The 18,983-nt window shown below is 33.4% G+C and overlaps 1 protein-coding gene across 1 annotated transcript in view; it reads right to left on the reverse strand.

The window, feature by feature from the left end:
* Positions 1–18,983, reverse strand: part of LOC150103256 (DNA topoisomerase I, mitochondrial-like) — a 364,529-nt gene that overhangs the window by 670 nt on the left and 344,876 nt on the right. The window lies entirely within an intron of this gene.

Here is an 18,983-nt window from a genome sequence, read left to right on the forward strand (position 1 = left end):
TATACAGGTTAACAAATTAAATTTCTATGTACAGATACCAGTATTTGATATCCCCTCCATTCTTGAGTAAGAACATTTGTAAATTATATTTCTTCTAAAAAAAAAAAAAAATCTGGTTTATTTATGTGTGCATGGTATGAAATCATTCAAGGCTTTTTGGCAGATACACGTTTCAACAGAATGAGGTAATAAGTTTTTATTATCATAATTACAGAACTGTTTAGTTGAAAAAGAATTTCATACACTTCACAAAATGAGTTCAGAACACTAATAAAGTTAATTTTCTTTAACCTCTTTCTATCTGATGCTGGACAGATCCCCCCCACCCCACCCAAATCAACTGCCTTTGTCCTAAAGCATCATATGTCAAAGTTTTAGATTGTCATATTGTTCTTTGGTACTTGCACTCTTTTTCCTTCTCTTGCTATCCACTCAGAACTTTTGTCCATTTTCCATCCATTATCCTACAAATATTTACAATTACATTTCTCTTTGTTTACCTTTCTAAAAGGCATGTTTAAATACAGAAGGATATCACACAGATATGTTATTGCTAATATGAATATTGTGTATATAATTGTGTAGAATTTAATTGCAAAAATGAATGTTCACCCGATAAGATGACATGGTAAGTGGTGATAACGATGATTGGCAGCACCGGCCCGAGCTAATTTGTGAGTGTGGGCAAGATTTTTTTTTTTCTGCCCTTCGGTCGAAATTATATATGTATATATAAAAATTATATATATATATATATATGTGTGTGTGTGTGTGTGTGTGTGTGCGTGTAAATAAGTTTTTTTACCTTGGGAATAATGTATATTAGGGTTACCAAGTAATTTTATAAACTTGGTTATTTTACTCCTAATCCCAAGTAAGCAAACAGTTAAGTTTGCGCCTGAACATAGTTCAAGTCTAAAGGTGGTGCAACACCAGGGCAACTTATTGTAAAGGTGGGTAAAGCTATGATCACTATTCTTAGTATTTTCCATAATGTAAAGCACATCTCACTAAGAGATGTATACTGCAATATATTATGGATGGAGTCACTACCCAGACCGGTTTCAACCTTCTTTGAGGTCTCCTCAGTGAGTAGCTAGACCCTAAATACCAAGGTTTTAGTAATACAGAGCCTTATCAACTTTACCTATACAAGGTGTTTTTATTTTGAATAAGAATCTCTGGAGGAGATATAGATGTAAATAAGTTTTTTTACCTTGGGAATAATGTATATTAGGGTTACCAAGTAATTTTATAAACTTGGTTATTTTACTCCTAATCTCAAGTAAGCAAACAGTTAAGTTTGCGCCGGAATGTAGTTCAAGTCTAAAGGTGGTGCAACATCAGGGCAACTCATTGTAAAGGTGGGTAAAGCTCTGATCACTATTCTTAGTATATTCCATAATGTAAAGCACATCTCACTAAGAGGATGTATACTGCATTACTGGTGTTGCACACCTTTAGACTTGAATTATGTTCAGGTGCAAACTTAACTGTTTGCTTACTTGGGATCAGGAGTAAAATAACCAAGTTTATAAAATAAAATTACTTGGTAACCATAATAAATATCCATTATTCCCAAGGTAAAAAAACTTATTTACATCTATATCTCCTCCAGAGATTCTTATTTAAAATAAAAACACCTTGTAGCAACTTGTATAGGTAAAGTTGATAAGGCTCTGTATTACTAAAACCTTGGTATTTAGGGTCTAGCTACTCACTGAGGAGACCTCAAAAAAAGGTTGAAACCGGTCTGGGTAGTGACCCCACCCAAAATGTATTGCAGTATACATCTCTTAGTGAGATGTGCTTTACATTATGGAAAATACTAAGAATAGTGATCACAGCTCCACCTTTAGACTTGAACTACGTTCATGAGCAAACTTAACTGTTTGCTTACCTATGATTAGGAGTAAAATAACCAAGATTATAAAATTACTTGGTAACCCTAATATATATATATAGTGAATAAATAAATAATATTAATAAATATATAAAATATTTTGTTTATTATATAATGAGTACATAATTTTAACACAATTTATAAATACTACATAAATCACGTTAAATTGACAAAACAAATATGAAAAAATCTAAATCAAGAAATAACAGTTTTAATTATTTAAAAAAAAGAAACCTTTCTAGCCTTAATTTCAGCAAAAGACTTTACTTCTTCTAGATCTAATGTCTCAGCCATATCACTTTCAATAGATAAAGTGGCTAAGCCATCTAATCTCTCTTGAGACATTGTGGACCTCAAATAATTTTTAATAAGTCTTAATTTTGAAAAACTGCACTCTGCACTTGCAACTGTAGTTGGGATTGTTAAAAGAATTCATAGTGATGTGTACACATTAGGAAAAAGGCTTATGCAGTTATTTGCACAAATATAATTTAATACTTTTTTGGGAGAATAATTATTTGATATCCTCCAAGACAATATCTTTAATTCATCTAATGAATCTATTGCTGAAATATCTTTTTGATCACCATCAGACAGAACAGTTTCTAAGTCGAAACAAGCTTTTTTTTACTGTAGCATTATCAAATTTTAAGTTACCAATGTTAAAGAGAAACCCAAAAATTGATTCATATTTATTTAGCTGTTCAAATCTCTCAGTAATTGATGTTATTGCTGAATCAAGAATTACATTTAGAAAATTAATTTGAAACTGTCGCTCAAAATTAGTAATTGATTCGTCAGGTATTCATAATCGAATTGAGTTTTTACATGTTGAGTTCGTGTGCTGTCATTAGTTGGGAAATCAGCATTTAACCCAATATTTGGAGCAAAGTTATGGGCTTGGTGCTTAACTTTCAAAAAATTATTTTTGCTTCTGTATGACGTCAAGAATTTTTTCGTGACATCTAATGATTTCAAGGCTTCCATAATATTGCAAGAGATATTTTGCAATTGTTTGCTAGATGCATTGACTTCAGTTAGAATGTCATACCAAACAAATGTGCCAAATATAAACTTGAAAGAATTAATTTTTTTTTTGCTAACGAACTAGCTTCCAATTTTGTTTAATGCCTTGTTGCCCAATTAAGCTGTCATCTTCTGTGAAGAAAATTAAAGCTTTATGTATTTCTTTTACTTGATTTCATATTGCTTTTACAGTTTCAACGCAACTTTCCCATCTCGTCGTGCATAAAGGTTTTAAAGTAAAATTTTGGATGTGGTTTAGAAGAACTTCCCATCGATGACTTGATGAAGAAAAGAAATTATAGATTGACTGAATAATGTCAAAAAATAAAACCGTATCTACATTGCAGCTTGCTGCATCGCTCAATACCAAGTTCAAGGAATGCGTACAACACGGAACAAAAAATGCTCAAGGATTTTTGTTCCTTAAAAGTGCTTGTACTCCTGCATTCTTCCCCTTCATATTTGACCCGTTATCATATTCCTGACCACGGATATTTTGAATATTTAAGTTTTTTTTCTTCTAATAATTTTAAAATTACTTCAAGTCATATCACTTCCTACTCTTTCCTCTATTTGTATAATATCTTGGGTGTCTTCATTTTTTCTTTTATAGAAACATATCTTACAATTAAGGACATTTGCTCCTGTCGCGAAATATCAGTGGTGCAATCAACAATTATTGAAAAATATTTAGCATTCATTATTTTAGATACAATTTTTTTTTTAATTTCATTACTCAATATATTAATGATTTCGTTTTGTATACATTTCCCTAAATAATGAGCATGAATTTCATTGTTTTTTATGCATTCTACATGTTTTTGTAATATGCTGTCAAATTCAGCGAATAATTCAATTTCAAAAATTTTCCATTATTATTTGTATATAGAGTATCTGAACTTCCTCTGAATGCAATGTTTTCTTTTGCAAGAAATTTCATAACCGATTTTATGCGTTTTAAAACATGCATCCAGTGTTCTAGTTCTTTTTTGAGTAATTTTAGCTGATGGTGAGCAACTGCAGTTTTATTTTTTAAACACTTTTCCAAATCAATCCATTTTTCAAAATTATTAAAATGTTCTTGAGATTTTTCATGGCGCTGAAGAACTTGGGACATATGTTTCCACTCGTTAATTCCTTCCGAAATTAAGTTCATAATTCGCATATATGAGAAAATAATTTGCAGCAGAAACAAAATACTACATTTTCTGAACTTGAGTAAATTAACCAAGATCTTTTAATGGTTTCTCCGTTACTCAAAATCTTATTATAATGCAATACATGAAAACTTCTATTATGTTCATCACATGGGAAAAAAGTCTCTTTTGATTCAGCAGGAGGACCTCGTTTTACTAATATATCAATTATTGAATTGGACAAGTTTGGCCATAAAGCTGGATCGTCAAAAAGCTCGTAATTTAGTGTTGAGGTATTTGTATTTGAAGTTGAAGCTATTGGGATGTTTCTCAAGAGCCTGATTATCATCTAAACACAAATTTGAATTTTCAGACTCATTGTCAGATTCCACAGGAATGTCGCTTTCACTGAATCTTGTTTCTGATAATTTAAAAAATTCCCGCAACCGATTTTCTTACTGAGCTCGAATAACTTCTCATTCTGCTCGTCTTTCTCTGTATTGATGACCAGAAAAGGTTTACATTTTGTTTCTCTGGTCTGCCATTTTTGTCTGTTTCTGAAATCATAAAAAACTTTTTTTTTTTCATAAAATATGGGCCCAAAACAAAGTAAAAAATTTAGAATTGAATCGTCATTTGCCAAGTCTAGCCTCTTTACAAAATAATTTTTATCTGATTTTACTGCATTAAGAAAACAAATAAATTAGCAAAATAAAATTAAAAATTACCTTGTTTAATATTAACTTAAAACTCGATAGAGTAGTCAATGGGCACAATTTCAAATATATGCAAGAGTTCATAAAATAACAAGTTAAAAACAACACGGCTATAGCTACAAAGAAAATGAAATGAATAATTTATTTAAAAAATCATTACTAAGATAAATCACATATTTAACTACAAACTTACCTTCATAAATACGAGGTAACAAAATTCATTCAGCAAGCTAATAATATAATACACATTAATACATGGAGAGCGAACTGGCATGTAAGAAAACTTTGCAGATGTGTGAAAGATTTATAATAATAATAATTATTATTATGTATAGTTTCTGGGAAAATTCCCATGCTACTCCTCTTAAACACTATTATTATAATGCCTTAAAATATATATTTACCCTTTTTTGAGTAATAATAGCCAATGTATTTAAAATAAGGGACACTCCTAAACAAAAACAGGCTATAATAGCCATAGTTATAATAATAATTAATATTATTTTAAAAACCTGCATGGAGTCAAAGACTCATTGTGGAAGGTCTACTATTATACACATAGCTTATCATACAGGGCCTTAAATATATTTACTGTCTCTGCACTCACCACACTCTCGAGCAATGTATTCCAATCACTCACCACTCTCCATGCAAAAAACCTGCTCCTGACTCCCTTTGTATGAGCAAGGTGAGCATACCTTGCTCACACAAATCCCAAATCTCCTTATATCACTTGTTGCTTTCTTTACTTGCTCTTCCATTTCTCTTTTCCTTTTGAGAAAAGTAGCTCCCGATAACTTTTTCCCTTTCAAAGTACTGATCTAAATGACAATAAATTTCCTATTGATAAATTATTCTATTTCTATTAATTATTAATTTTGAGTTAATTTATTATTTTTAAGAGTTTTAAAACAATTAAATCTTATTTTAAAAAATCGATTTAAAACAGTTGCCTTCTACAGATTTTTACTATAAATAATTAATTTATACAATAATTTGAAAATATGATAATTAAAGGTTAACTATAATTATTGAGGGCAATGTAAGATGTAAAGTATGCTGCCACGAGCGATTTTTGGCATTTTAGCAAAATGCGCCTCTGATTAATCTGTTTATAATTTATAAACTATTATCTTTAAAATTTTATTTGTCTATCAAAAATCAAAAATAAGTACATATTAAAAACAACGTCAAAAATTGTCCAAAGTGACTTAAACACAGAATACACTCAATTTGCTTCACGTTCGAAATTGAAATGACGCTGAAAAAAATGTAACTGCATATCACGCTGTTTTGTCTATCCAAATTTGAAGCAGAATTTAAGAAAATGAATAGTGTAATATACACCTATGTTTCAGACTAAATATTTGGATAGATCAGTGTTTCTGAAACTTCAGACATCTGAAGTTAATTTAATTTTTATTAATTCTTTTCCCTTCTTTAATTTTCATTATTACCAAGTACCTTATCAAAATAATAATAATAAATAAAAATATATTTCATTGTAAATGTCTGTTTTATTTAATTTAGATGTACATTTAAACAAACAAAATATGATTTATTTTTAATAGAACAAAATTTATAAAGATACTGTACATTTTTACTTAATATAAATAATTTATCATCAATGAGAGGAGTGAAATTGCTTATTTCTATATCTGCTAGATTGCTCTCTTTTGTGTGTTTTATAAATCCAGTATTTAACCAATGATCCATACTTAAGAATTTGAAAGCTAAAAAAATTACCATATTTACTTGAATATAACTCACACTTTTTTCCCAAAATTAAAGCTAAAAAATTGTGGTGTGAGATATATGCAGGGATTTTTGGAAACTCAAGTTTTCAGGGGAAAAAAACTGAAAATGGGTATGACTTACCAAGAAGCTTCTATTCTCCATCACCTCTTCTTCTGTCCTCGAGAGCAGTTCCTTGTGCGCAACGTCAAAATTATCTACCCAAATAGAGACATCTTCTTTCCCATTATATCAAGCAAAAATTACCAGTAATTTAAGACTTGAGATACGTAATGGACAATCCTTGACAAATTACTAATGAGAAGTGAAAGATGTGCAAGATTGTAGCCAATAGAGAAAAAGCAGCTATTAAGAAGTGATTGGTGCGGTATTAACAAAAGATCGTGCGACCCAAACAAAAAGCAACAATTGAATGGAAATGCTAATTCTCTTAAACCGATTTCCATAATATCTGAAATATATTCACTATATATTTCTTAGTTTTAACACGTTCATGTCGGGATAGTGTCAAGCAAAACCTTATGTTGCATCGCAACATGTGGTTTTGTTTTGCTTGGGTCTATATAGCAGTTTCTTTTGGAGGGAAGATGTAATTCATTAGTTAGTGTTTATATTCCCAGTTGTCTGTAATTGCACTATTTGTGGAGAAATATATTACACAGTCTGCAGATGTCTGTGAACCTTATTCAGTGACATAATAAAAGTAATTGTTTTTCGTGTTTCTGCAATATAGTTGATGTTGTGGAGGGCATATTGTTTACTGCAGGGAGCGAGGAAAATTCATGCATAATATAATATATATATATATATATATATATATATAGACTATAAAAGTTTATCAGATTCACATCGTATGATACTTTATGGGTTGTTTCCTTCAGTATCTAATAAGTGGGTTCTAAAATGTTTAGTTTTAGTACGTATGACTATAATTTTTTTATTAATAAAATATAATAAGCACATATTTAACTGTCAATGAGAAATGGTGCCTTTTTTTTTATTTAGTAAACTAAATGCTGTAATTTTGTAAAATATTGTTGCTGTAATACGGCTGAATGAGTGCCCTTATTAACACTCAGAGCTCGCAGCGGTAATTTTGCAGTGTACGACACGGTATATCTGAGAGATACATTCATTACTAGTATGTGCTAAAATGCAAAAAACATAAAGAAAAAGCACTGCAAATATAATACATGATGGTACAAATTAAGTGAATATTGAATCCAACATTATTTCACAGCCGAATATAGAAACTACAAGAGTTTTGTGCCAAATATATAGAAACTAAAAGTTTCGGCGGATGCAAGCATAAGTAGTGCCTTATGGGAAACTCTTAGTAAAGGTTGAGCACGCTCCAGACCACTTTCCTTAATATTTTACATAAATGTAAAGCACATCCTTCTAAAGCAGTGCTTCCCAAACTTATGTCCCCCTCCCTGGAAAAATTAAAATATTTCGCGGCCCTCATCGAAAAAAAAATCGTAATATAGACATATATTATTATAATATGTATTGTATTTATATTCAATACAGTTTATATTCAAGATTTTGCATTTGTAAGCTTTTTTTGTGCTTCTTATCAATACCTTTGAAATGAAACTTATATGAATAAGCATATATTTACTAATATTCATTAAGCGCTGAAATACTCAGGAAGCAATTGTGAACGAACACCAACGTGCGATTTTTTCCATTAAAATATAAAAAAAAAAAACGTAAAAGAAATAATAAAAATGAAATGAGTTTCTTTTAAGATTAAAAAAAAAAGGACTACTTAGTCTTAAAACATTTAAAATTTGTTTTCATTATTTCACGGATCCCTCAACAAAACTTGTGTCCCTCCAAGTGGACTGTGGCCCACAGTTTGGGAAGCGCTGTTCTAGAGGACATGTATGATAAATAAGCCTTTGGCTCTCTATTTCAGTAATACATGATGGCTTATTTATTTTCAGTTACAATCTAAAAATTATTGAAACAAAGATAAAGAATAAAAATTTTTGTTACAAAATAACGCAACCATCGATAATGAAAGAAAATAAAACTAAACAAATGCATTTAACATTAATTAATCAGAATCTTCAATAGCTGGATTTACAAAACTGTCATAACAGTCATCGCAAACAATATTGCTATGCTGAAAGCATAATACTTTTTACAATGCTTGCAATAATATTAGCGACTTGTTTTGGATGCATAGCACATAAAACATCTTTTTCTTTTTGTCGAGGGGGCTGTATCTATGTTGTCATTAGAACGTCCTTCAAATTGTGTCTGAAATTGATGAAGTTTCAGGTGTAAAGGCCTATTCACACCTGTAGAGATTTCTGAATGCCTTTTTATTTGTTCTGACACTAACTGCATTACAATATTTCTAATAACTATTTTGCACTGTATTTTCACATTGTTGTTCAGCATATGAATAATCTGACCATTTATATTTATATTTATGACCTATACTGACATCGGAGCTCGCGGTATCTCTCAGATACAAATTACTATCAAATACCACAAACCTTTACAAAAAAAATGTGTTCAACCAAACTGATAGCAAAAAAAAAAAAGTGCGGAATATCATTCGTAACATAAGCACACACAGCTAGTCATGACCTTCAACCTATACAATAAAATATCTATGTCAATTAGCAAGTATCTGTCAGATCTGCTGGGACCTCCGCAGGGTCAAATATCGCAAATCTTTGCATAACACGTGTTAAACCAAACTGACAACAACAAAAGTGCCAAATAGCACTTCTAATATACTCATGCGCAGCTACTCATGGCCTTCAACCTATACAATAGATAGGTTAAAGAATATTCATGTGAACAATTAGCATGCATCTGTCAGATCAGATGCGAGTGCCCGAGTGTTAAGCAGAGCCATGAGGCAGGCTGCCTCTATACTACACCCTGTCGACAGTACTGGTCCCAAGGATTATCAAAATAAAAATAATTATTTGGAGTTTATATAATTAGAATAAAATATCTTTATAAATAAGTATATATAAATTTAATATTTTTTTAAAAATTTTTTCTGCCTCCAGTATAATTTTAACATAAACTCAAAGTTTTCCGCCCTTTTACTTTTTCGTCTGCGGCATTCACCCATTCCGCTTGTACCGGGCCTGATAATTGGGCAAGTGTGGTGGGGAAATCATCAAGTTTATTTACACCAAAATCATTAGAATAAGTCAAACATGGTTGAAGGAAGATGATATTCCAGCAGGAATAGAAATGGAAGGATACAGTCATATTTACTTGGATGTTGCTATAGGCACCTGGAAATGTGGATGGTGGTGATGAAGAAATGTATAAACAACTGCATTAGTGAACAAAGGAAGAGCAATTATTACGGGTGATTTTAATTATAGTGTTATACAGTGGCATGAAAATATAGCATTCAGGAATAAGGAAAATAATTTCTTGAGAGATAACTATCTCAGGCAGCACGTAAAGGAGGTTACATGAGGATGAAGTTTTAGATCTGATCATTTCATCAGAGGATGCGATTGTGAGTAGAGTTTCACACTTTCCTCCAGTTGGTGAGAGTGATCATGAAGTGATCACCTGGGTTGTGGCTAGCTATATGCAGACTTTTGTGAGGAAAGGATATATGTGAAATTATAAGGCTAGTGATTATGACAAGCTTGGAGCTATATCATGGAACAAGGGGTTGAGCAGTAAGGAAATAAATGTTGCTTGGGAACTGACAAAGAAATACAAAACAGCATCAATGTGTGAATGTATTCTGAAGGTCAAAAAGCTGAATAAAGCAAGTGTAAAATGGATGAATGAGGAGCTTAAGCATGAAATCTGGAGGAAGGTACTTTGGAGGAGGTACAAGATGAATAATGGTAATAATCAGTTACATGAAGAGTATAAAGAACAAGCCAGGAGAGTGACTCAGTCAGTATGGAAAACAAAAGTGCAGTATGAGCAGAAATTGGCAAACCAGATGAAGAAAAACCTTAGAGAGATTTTTAGAAATGTGGCAAGTAGAAGGAAGAATGATTGTGGTAAGATGATGTTAATGGATGAAAGTGGTAGATGGTGACTGCTGCAGAAGACATTGTGAGATATTCAGTTATCAATTCATAAGGGTGTTAAATCCTGATCAGGATGGAATCATGGGGAAACTTAAGTGTAGCAGACATAAGAGAGGATAGCTTAATTGTGAGTGAGTAGGAGGTATAAGAGGAAATAAATAACTTTGATGTCAATACAGCGATAGGATTTGATGACATATCACCACGCATTTTAAGGGAATGTTCCAGGGAATTCGCAGTAGCATTGGCATGCCTGTTTGATAAAAGTCTTACAACAGCACAGGTTCCAAGAGAATGGAGGATGGATAAAATTGTTCCACTGCATAAAGGTGGTGATAAAGCTGTAGTTTCAAATTATAGACCGGTCTGTATATCTGGAGTTGTGGTGAAGGTACTGGAGAGATTGGTGAGAAGAGGATACAGAAATGGGTTGATAACAGCAGTATTCTCTGGTTGTCAGCATAGGTTTGTTAAAAGGGAGATCATGTTTCATTAATTTACTTATGTACTATAACAAGGTGACATATACCTAGGATAGGGGAAATGCATATATAGTGGTATACTTAGATTTTGCAAAGGCTTTTGATAGACTGCCACACGACAAGCTCTTATATAAATTGAAACAGATAGGATTGGATAACAGACTTCTGAGCTGGATCAGTGACTGGCTGTCAGATAGGTATCAGAAAGTTGTATATGGGGGTGCAGTATCCTGAAAGAGAAAGGCCACTAGTGTGCTACAGGGGTCAGTTTTGAGGCCATTGTTGTTCAATTTGTATGTTAATGATATTGGGATGGGTTTAACTAGTGATATGCAGATGATGCAAAATTGGGCAGAACAATGCAGAGTCAAGCAGACATTATGGCCTTACATTAGGACTTGAAGAGATCGGAATGGACATGTAAGTGGAAATATCAGTGTTCAATGTTGCAAAGTGTAGGTTTGAGATTTGGTAAGCAATGATGGGATGCAAAGTACATACTTAGTGGAGAAACTTTAAAGGAAGTAGAGGAGGTGGAAGATCTAGGAGTGATGGTGGACAAGGACCTGAAATTCAGGGACCACATTCAACAAGTTGTGAAGCCATCACATTGGATAATGGCAATGATGTGGAGGAACCTGACATGCAGAAACAGAGGTTATGATTCCATTGCATAAGACCTTGATCAGGCCTTATATGGATTAGTGTGCACAGATTTGGTCGTGATGAGGATATGTTGGAAAGGGCCCAAAGAAGATTAAGAAAAGCGGTCAGTAGTTTTCGAATTTGGAGTATGAGGCCAGATTGAGAGAATGTAAGTTGCAAAGCTTTGTGAATAGGAGGAAGAGGGGAGGATACGATTGAGACATACGAGTTAGTCAGAGGTTGTTATCGGGTTAACATGGAAGAGATCTTTTTTTTAAAAAAAAAAAAACTTTGTGAATAGGAGGAAGAAGGGAGGATACGATTGAGACATACAAGCGAGTCAGGGGTTGTTATCAGGTTGACATGGAAGAGATCTTTTTTATAGAATGGGAGAGGGGATAAAACAAGAGGCCATTCTGGAAACTGTATAAGGAAGGCATGGCCAGAGGAGTGAGGAGCAGGTTTTTTGCATGGAGAGTGGTTAATGAGTACAATGCATTGCCTGAGTGTGTTATTGTGAATGTTAACATACTGAATCAGTTTAAGGCGCAGTTGAATGAGCACTGTGTGCAATAGTGCATACCTTCCATGATGAGTCTAATTCTGTGGAGGTCAGATGTTAATAATAATAATAATATGGCTAGCCAGTTCCCATTTGTGTGTTTTACAATACCTCACAACATCCCATACATGGTACTAATGTACTATAGGTTGATCAAGAAACCAACCTCTAGTGTATGGGCTCAACATAAAAAAAAATCCTCTACTCCAGTTATTTAATTCTATTTTCTGATTTTGTCCCTTTTTGTTATGTGGAGCATTCCTCTCTCCCTCCCCAAGTCTTTTGGGCAATTCACAATTTAACTTCCTGTTTTTTAGTTATTGACCAACACTCAAAGTAAAGAATGGGATACTGTACATATTGAATAGCTTTTTTTGTTTAAAACATATAGGTAAATTTCCTAACACATAAGAGGGGAAGTCAGTTTCAAATGAGGCTTGAAAGCAGTGCAGAGATTATACTTCTTTAAAGTTCTGGCTATTTTTTTCTGAAGAGAGATAAAAAGAATAGTAATAGCATTACTGTAGTCTATATGTTGGGAGGGATATGAGGAGATAGAAAATTCATAGATATTTTTGGCACTGTAATCATTAGACAGGAAAGTTTGGCAAATAAAGGCAAGTTTGAGTGTAAGAGAAGCCTGGATGGAACAGAGTTGTTGGCAAGGGGATGATAGGAAAGTTTATATATGTATCTCCCTGTAGGTGGGTTTCCTTCTCTGCTTTATTAAGGATCCACTTCCTCCCCTCTCTTTTCCAGGTATTTACATAGTTCTTTGAACCTGCAACTTATCATATTATGATAAAACTGGAAGAACACAAAAAATACATCTGCTACCACAACCATGGTCAATCAGGTCTAGCTGACCATGCCTTGGATACCTTGCACAAAATCAGATGGAATAAAACTATTATGCTTCATCACTGCAAATACAAACTTGAAAGACTTTTTAGAATCGACAGCAGATTTAAAAAAACCAGCCTAATCTTAATAAATATGGATGTATTGTTTCCCCAAGATTTAGGAAACTAATTCTTAAGCCTCCCATCAAACAGCTAAACACCCATATGGGGGTGTTTAGCCCCGCATAGAACTTGAGTTTTTAAGTAGTCTGTTTTCTTCCGCTTATTGTTGTTGTCACATGTCATTACAATTTTAACACTGTATTTCCTGAAGATGTCTTCAAAATATTCAAATGATCAAATCTGCTGTTTAATTATTTCTTTGTGATGTATTCATTCCATCAAATTTTATGAGTGTAAACCAGCATCTAAGCCTAAATTATGCCTTTCGTTGATAGTCTAAGTTTATGCAGGCTGTTGAATTTCAAAATATAATATTTGATAGTCTGATATACTCTCCTGGAATTGTATGTCATTTTAAGCACTATTATTTCTGACTGCTATACTATAAGGGGAGTCCAAAGGCTTTCTCAAATTCTGCAAATACTAAATATGCAAAGTTGATACTAATTTTCTTTTTCTCTTAACTGGATAATAGTGTGGAAATGATCTTCTAAAGAATCTTGCTCTAAAGCCTGCTTACTGTATGGATGTGCCTCATTATATATGTGCCTCATGGTTATATTGAGGTCTCATCGGTGGGAGCAATGCAGAAGTCATATTTCCATATATGAGTTTCCAAAAGATGTCACGCCTTATTATTAAAATTCTCTGGATTAGAGATAGTTGATGGAAGTTGTTTTCCACTTGGTTATGCTACGAATTATATATTTGGTTGAATCCTTTATCCAAGTGTAAGCAAACAAAGTTTGCACCTGAAGTTCTATGAGGGGCTAAACACCCATATGGGGGTGTTTAGCCCCTCATAGAACTTGAGTTTTTAAGTAGTCTGTTTTCTTCCGCTTATTGTTGTTGTCACATGTCATTACAATTTTAACACTGTATTTCCTGAAGATGTCTTCAAAATATTCAAATGATCAAATCTGCTGTTTAATTATTTCTTTGTGATGTATTCATTCCATCAAATTTTATGAGTGTAAACCAGCATCTAAGCCTAAATTATGCCTTTCGTTGATAGTCTAAGTTTATGCAGGCTGGTGAATTTCAAAATATAATATTTGACAGTCTGATACACTCTCCTGGAATTGTATGTCATTTTAAGCACTATTATTTCTGACTGCTATACTATAAGTTGAGTCCAAAGGCTTTCTCAAATTCTGCAAATACTAAATATGCAAAGTTGATACTAATTTTCTTTTTCTCTTAACTGGATAATAGTGTGGAAATGATCTTCTAAAAAATCTTGCTCTAAAGCCTGCTTACTGTATGGATGTGCCTCATTAAAAAACTTGTAATTCTATTTAAAATAACAGATATAAAAATTTGTACAACTGTAATAATGAAATGATTGGCCTATACGTACAGATATCTCTGGTTATATTTTTATATAATATGATAACCACAGATTTATGGCATAGCTGTGGAAAATATTCCACAGCAACGGCATAAATCACATGGCAGAAAGGAAATGGAATTTATATACCTATTTCGAATTATATATTTGATTTAATCCTTTATCCCACTGTAAGCAAAAAAAGTTTGTGCCTGAAGTAATTTCAGGACTGGGGCAACTCGTGGCAAAAGTGGTATGACTTCACATCACTTGCCTTAGTATACCATAATGCAAAGCACATCTCCTTGCAGACATGTATAATGCTATGCATTAAGGGAAGGGTCACTACCTAGACCAGTTTTGACCTTTATTGAGGTCTCATCGGTGGGAGCAATGCAGAAGTCATATTTCCATATATGAGTTTCCAAAAGATGTCACACCTTATTATTAAAATTCTCTGGATTAGAGATAGTTGATGGAAGTTGTTTTCCACTTGGTTATGCTACGAATTATATATTTGGTTGAATCCTTTATCCAAGTGTAAGCAAACAAAGTTTGCACCTGAAGTAATTTCAGGACTGGAGCAACTCGTGGCAAAGGTGGCCATTGCAAACATTATACATGTCTGCAAGGAGATGTGCTTTGCATTATGGGATACTAAGGCAAGTGATGTGAAGTCATACCACCTTTGCCACGAGTTGCCCTAGTCTTGAAATTACTTCAGGTGCAAACTTTGTTTACACTTGGATAAAGGATTAAACCAAATATATAATTCATAGCATAACCAAGTGGAAAACAACTTCCATCAACTATATCTAATCCAGAGAATTTCAATAATAAGGTCTGACACCTTTTGGTAACTTATATATGGAAATATGACTTCTGCATTACTTTCGCCACCTCTGGATCTGACTCCCACTAATGAGATCTAAATAAAGGTTTAAACCAGTCTGGGTAGTGACCCTTCCCTTAATGCATAGCATTATACATGTCCGCAAGGAGATGTGCTTTGCATTATGGAATACTAAGGCAAGTGATATGAAGTCATACCACCTTTGCCACAAGTTGCTCCAGTCCTGAAATTACTTCAGGCACAAACTTTGTTTGCTTACACTTGGATAAATGATTAAACCAAATATATAATTCATAGCATAACCAAGTGGAAAAGAACTTCCAACACGTACGTAGAGATAATTACTTGAGGATGTATGTGATGGAGGGGGGGGACTAGGTGTGGGAGAGTACTGGACCTAGTCACAGGATCTATCCATAACCAAAGCGACCACAATGCCTCAATTGGTGAAAGTGATCATGTAGGTTTGACTTGGGAGATTGTAAAACATGAGGAATATTCTATCAAGAAGGGGTATTTGTGAAACTACAAGGCAAGTAATTATGAGATGCTTAGGAAGAAGCTTAAATCTGTGCCATGGCATAAAATAGTGCAGGGTAAGGATGTTGGTAGTGCATGGGATATAGTTAAGGGTCATCTAGAGCAGTGGTCTCCGAACTTTTTTGATCGCGTACCCACAAGACAGAAAAAATAAATAGCGCATACCCCCTATTGATTGAGCAAAAATCTATTGTAATAAGTATTATAAAGAGGAAATATGCTTGTATCATCATATAATAATTAAAAATGCTAGATATTTTTACACATTTTTATTATTAACAGTTTATTATTAACAGCCTTGCATTTCTTTCATAATTTCTTGAAATTCTGGTTTCTGATACTGCGATACATTGCTTCTTTAAATTATCTGCAATGATTTCTATACGTCTACCAATAGTATTTGCTGATAAGGGAATACATTTTAGTTTATCTGCATATTCTTTTCCATGGATTATTTCTACCATTTTTATGGTGGTTGGGAGTACAAGTGTTTCCCCAATGGTGTGTGGCTTTTGGTCTTTTGCAATTAAGAATGCAACCTCAAGAGATGCCTCCAAATGTTCATCGTTAATTTTTGTGAATTTTTTTAAGTTGTTGGATTGAGAATTACATGTCTTCAAACATCGTTCAAAGAATTGTAAAGATTTGTGTTCATGTTCAGGATGTTTAGCTTTTAAGTGTCTTACTAATAATGATGGTTTCATATTTCCATTACATAGCATCTCATGACACAATACACATGTAGGACGAGGTTCATTGTTGACTATCGTCAATGTAAATCCCAATTTCAAGTAGTCTTCTTGATAATTTCGAACTTTCTTAACAAAACCTTTCTGGGCAAGGTTTTGTTAAGTTTCAGATTAATGTTTTTATCACTTAATTTGACTGATAAAGAAATTGTTTGAATAGAAGAATCAATCCTATCATTTCCTTGTTGTTCGTCTGATGTAGAAGTACTATCATAATTATCTTCAATTCGCAGATTCTTTTGAGGAAATTTTTTTAACCATTTATCCATTTTGTGAGGGTTAATTTGTAAAATTTAAATATAATTCATTTACTATTGATAATATCAAACACTTTTAAAATATGTAAGCAATTTTGATGATATTAATTCACTATTTCTAGTGTAAATGTAAAAGTAAGCATAAAAAGGCGTTGGAATTGCACAAAAACAATATATACTAAAAAATCATTAAACTTAATTTATTGAATTGAAGATAATTAATACAACTGTGGTGGTGTCATCTGTAGATAGCAGGATAACTAAGCAATTTTCCTTCTCTAGTTGGGGTTGTCAACACTAGGATGCTCTGCAAACAATGGCAATGATAAGAAGTAAAAGATTTACTCCCTAGTTTTAAAAAACATGACAACTTTGCCACGGACGATTATGTGTGCAAAGTTGCCCAATGTGCGCTACTCGCAAATTTAAGTTTACAGGATCTTTATAATGTCTTTATCTATATTAGATAGATGTTTAATTGATGAAAGAAAGTAATATTCTTTATCTTTCATTAATTACTTAATTTTTTTTTTGTCAATATAAAACTTTTTTTGACGTACCCCCACATATCGACTCACATGCCACCTGGGGTATGCGTACCACACTTTGGAGACCACTGATCTAGAGGAAGCAGTATTAAATTGTATACCGAGGGTAAGGAGGTTAATCAGGTTGGAGTTAGATGGACGAGTAATAACAATAAACACAAGCTGCAGAAGAGGAAAATGCTATGGAAAGTATACAAAGAGAAAGGTGACCAGCATGGAAAGGAAGGCAAAATCAGATTATGAGAAGAATTTTTAGCTTATCAAGCCAAAGGAAATCCCAAAGAGTTATTTTTTTATGTGGCAAGTAAGAGGAAGAATGACTGTGGAAGATTAACCTTAATGAGTGATGATGGTCATGAGGAGACAGAAGTGGATAAAATGGTTGAGTTATTTAGTGGCCACTTTGCAAAGGTATATCATCCTAGTGAGGATACTGCTTTAACCTATATGACAGACACTAATGTGGGAACAGAGTTGGATGAATCGGAGGTTCTTAGGATATTGTAAAATCTCAATGTAAATACAGATGTGGGATTAGATGAGATATCAGTTATGGTTTTGCAAGAATGTGCAAGGGAACTGGCAATGCCTTTGAATAGGCTCTTTATACTAACCAGAAGTATCCGGAATGAAGGAGAGGAATTGGTGGCTCTGATGGCATCAGCCTGGCCAAAGATTATTGGGATCACTGAGACGTGGTTGATAGAAGAGGATATAATAACAGGAATAGAAGTAGCAGGATACAGCATTTTTTGGCAGGATAGAAAGGGAAAGCGTGGTGGTGGAGTACTGCTTATGATAAGTGACGACTTATGTCCTCTAAAACTGGAAGCTTTGGAAAGCAATGACTAATGATTTTGAAAGCATATGGTGTGAGGTAGAGATAGTAAAGACAGGATATTTAGTGGGGGTGTTGCTACAAACCAAGGAGCAGCACAGAGGGTGGAGACCAGGAGATGTTTAGACAGTTGAGCTTGGCAAGTGCAAGAAGAATGATTGTTATGGGAGATTATCACTACAGCAGTATAAATTGGGGAGAGGAAGATGCATGTAGCTATAAGGGAATGGAATTTCTAGAATTCTTGAGGGAAAAATATCTTAGGCAACATGTAATAGAGGGAACAAGAGGTTCAAGAGTTTTGGATTTGGTCATAGCATCAGAAGAGCTGATAATAACTGAGATGACATCTCTCCCACCAGTTGGAAAGAGTGACCATATGGTTTTGACTTGGAAAATGAATAGACATGCAGGAGTATGTGGAATTATAAGGCAGGTGATTATAATAGTCTTAGACATCAACTTGGGGAAGTTTCATGGAGGGAGGAATTGGAAGATCAGGATATCATTAGTGCTTGGGAAATTGTGAAGGAATATTTGTTAGCAGCAATAGTAAGCTGTATTCCACAAGTGAA

This window comes from Typopeltis vanoorti, chromosome 9 (assembly GCF_054136105.1).
Source record: "Typopeltis vanoorti isolate ZY-2024b chromosome 9, IOZ_Tvanoo_1.0, whole genome shotgun sequence".
In the NCBI taxonomy this organism is placed as follows: domain Eukaryota; kingdom Metazoa; phylum Arthropoda; class Arachnida; order Uropygi; family Thelyphonidae; genus Typopeltis; species Typopeltis vanoorti.